Source organism: Phytophthora infestans, genomic scaffold, assembly GCF_000142945.1.
Source record: "Phytophthora infestans T30-4 supercont1.38 genomic scaffold, whole genome shotgun sequence".
In the NCBI taxonomy this organism is placed as follows: Eukaryota; Oomycota; class Peronosporomycetes; order Peronosporales; family Peronosporaceae; genus Phytophthora; species Phytophthora infestans.
The window spans coordinates 1,574,320-1,577,249 of NW_003303721.1; positions in this window are offsets into that span (position 1 = coordinate 1,574,320).

Here is a 2,930-nt window from a genome sequence, read left to right on the forward strand (position 1 = left end):
CGCTATTGCGTCAGCGTCACCGCAGAGGTAGAAGGAGTGCTGAGGGGCAACGTCGCATTCAGGAAACCTCCGGTAGAAAGAGGAAGGACATGCTGAAATGGATCGCGCGAGTGCACGAACTTCTGAAAGGAGATTGCTTGGTTGAATCTTTCATAATATGATTGAATGCTAGAAGACGGTAAATAAATCCATTCTATAGCATACTATCCATCATTTCGGACTGAGATAGTAACACACAAGGTCTTAACCCCCTGGTCCCCGACGTCATAACTTACGCCATACGAAATCCGCTATGTCGTAAGTTACAACATAGCGGGGGTGACATTAGAAAACTCTATTGACAATAGTTTATCCAAGATATATTCAACTATATAAGATGCGAGAGACCAAATGAGCAGTGCACAAAAACTTAACAGCGGGAAGGAGGTACGGAGAATGCGACACGTGGGATACATTGGAAGACCGTTTGCGTGTCATTCTAGAAATTGCCGAATGGCGCGCATCCGATCGACCAAGCGCGGGAAGACGGCCGCCGTCGCTGCAGCCGCGAGGGATACCGATTTCCGGTACCTGTGGAGACAACTACGGCGTGTTGGCTGGACGGCGAAGCGCCCAACAGGGATAGAAACCGAGTGGAGGTACGTGGCGCCGGATAGCTCTGAGGTGTTCGTCGGTGAGGATGCCGTCGTCGTGCATGCACTAGAGTCTGGATTGCTGGCTGAAGACGAAGGCGACGAGGAGTCAGAATTGTTGGCTGCGGACCAAAGCGAAACGGAGTCAGGACTGCTGGCTGGAGGTCATAGCGAAGAGGACGAAGGCAACGCCAGCAGCACAGCTACGGTAAACGCCGGAGACGGCATTGTTGGGGCTTCTCAGATTGATACCAGCACGAAGCTGTCGCAACGCACCCTGGACGATCTGTTTGGTTCCGAGAGTGACTCGGACGTCGCTCTCTCGCAGGCTGCAGTCCCGCGAGCATTTGATATGTCCCCTGGAGATCTTGAAGATGCTGGGTCGGAACACAATGCAGGAGCAAGTCTGCAATTGCTATCGGAAGCTTCTGCAGTTGAGAGCGAGGCTGATGTGGGCGATGATCGTGCTGCCACTCCTGGCCCAGTGCTTCGGCCGACCATCATTGTGAAGAAAAACATCAATTTTGTCCCAGAAGATGAAAACTTGAGTTCGTACGAGAGCTTTAGCTCTGGAGAGAGTGATATAGGAGGAATTGAAGACAGCAACGACGGTGCCGCCGTTGTTGACACACCAAGTGACGATGATGTTTTGTCTGATGACGACGCGCCGCAGATGGACAGTGCCTTTGTCGAGTCCCTTCTGATAGGAGAAGACGCCCTCAACAAGAAAGCTGCAGATGCGCGGTCAAGTGCCCTACGACCTACGAAATAAACACCAGTATCATCCGCGTTTGAAGACGCGTCAACTGCGTACCCGGGCCTCAACACCACTGAAGAGGCTAAACCCGTCCAGGAGCTGCAAAACGTGTGTCATTCTCCACTTCTCACACTGTTTTACTTTATGCCCAAATCTCTGTGGGTGGCGATCAATGTCGAGACGAACCTGTACTGTATGCAGCAGATTGCGCGCCGTGCCCAAGCCATTCATGCCAAGCAAGCTGACCGGACACGGGAGACTCCAGCTCAATTCGCCGACGTCTACAAGCTAAACCCGCGTACCAAACACACGAAATCCTGCAAGTGCTGGGGCTTCTCATTGCGCGGATGCTCTGTCCACAGAATCGTCGTTTTGCGGCGCATTGGTCCATGACGGAGGATGGAGCCGTTCCAGCGGGAACGTTCGGCCGTTTCATGGGGAGAAACCGCTGCCAGGACATCCTGCGTTACCTCCACATCGTGGACAACGAGAGGGAACGCACACGGGACAAGCTCTGGAAAATTCGGCCGATCGTGAACAAGCTCCAGGAGCTTTTCTTGGCGGCATGGTCTCTTCCACCTGTATTTTCTTTCGACGAGGGCGTTTTACCGTGCACTTCGAGGAGGAATACTACCCGAATGTTCATGCCGGATAAGCCTCATCGCTACGGCTCTAAAATTTTTATGGTGTGTGATGCTAGGACCGCTTACTGCCATAGGTATTGTATTTATAATCTATGTCATAACTTACGTCGTGTGAGTTCTATTCTAATATCCTATGTCGTAACATGTAGATTTGAAATGTATGCAGGAAAACGAAATGCAGATGATACTGGAGACAGTTCATTTGACCATAAGACGGGTGCTGCTGCCGTCGTCAGGAACCTGAAGGTCGTTCTCAACGCAGACCGTCGCCATGCGTGGCACTTGGGTCGTCATTGACCGCTCTTACTCTTCAGTACTCCTCGCTATCGAGCTTCTCGGAATGAGCGTGTACGTATTGGGCACTATTATGACGGACAGACTTGGCTTCGACAAGAACGTCAAAGCGGTACGCAAGACACGACCAGAAAGCACCCCTCGCGGCGCATTTAATTTCTCTCGCTGTGTTGACGTCCCCACCATGGTAGCTTACCACTGGTTGGGACAGAAAACCTGTGCACTACTTGTGCACGGGGATCAGTGACAGTGATGCCAAAAATACATTGCAGGTATTGGTACTGTTTGCAATACTGAGAAATACTTTATTGCAAGCGCTCTGGGGTATTGCAGTACATATTGCGGCAACGCTGGGGAACTGCAGTACATATTTTCCAGCGATTTTCGGCGATCCCTTTTAAAGTCGGTTCCCGAAAGGTCGCAGTGTTTGCGCGTCAAGTCTTTTGGCGCGAACTCAGAGGCCCATCGAGTGGCCAGCAGCGTTCGCGCCTTCAAAATGGGCGCGAATTTGACCGCTCCACCACCAGCTAGCTCTTATTCTGCTTTTTGCAGCCTTCCCTGCAGACGCCATGGCCCTTCCAGTCCAGCCCGCTTTCTATCGAC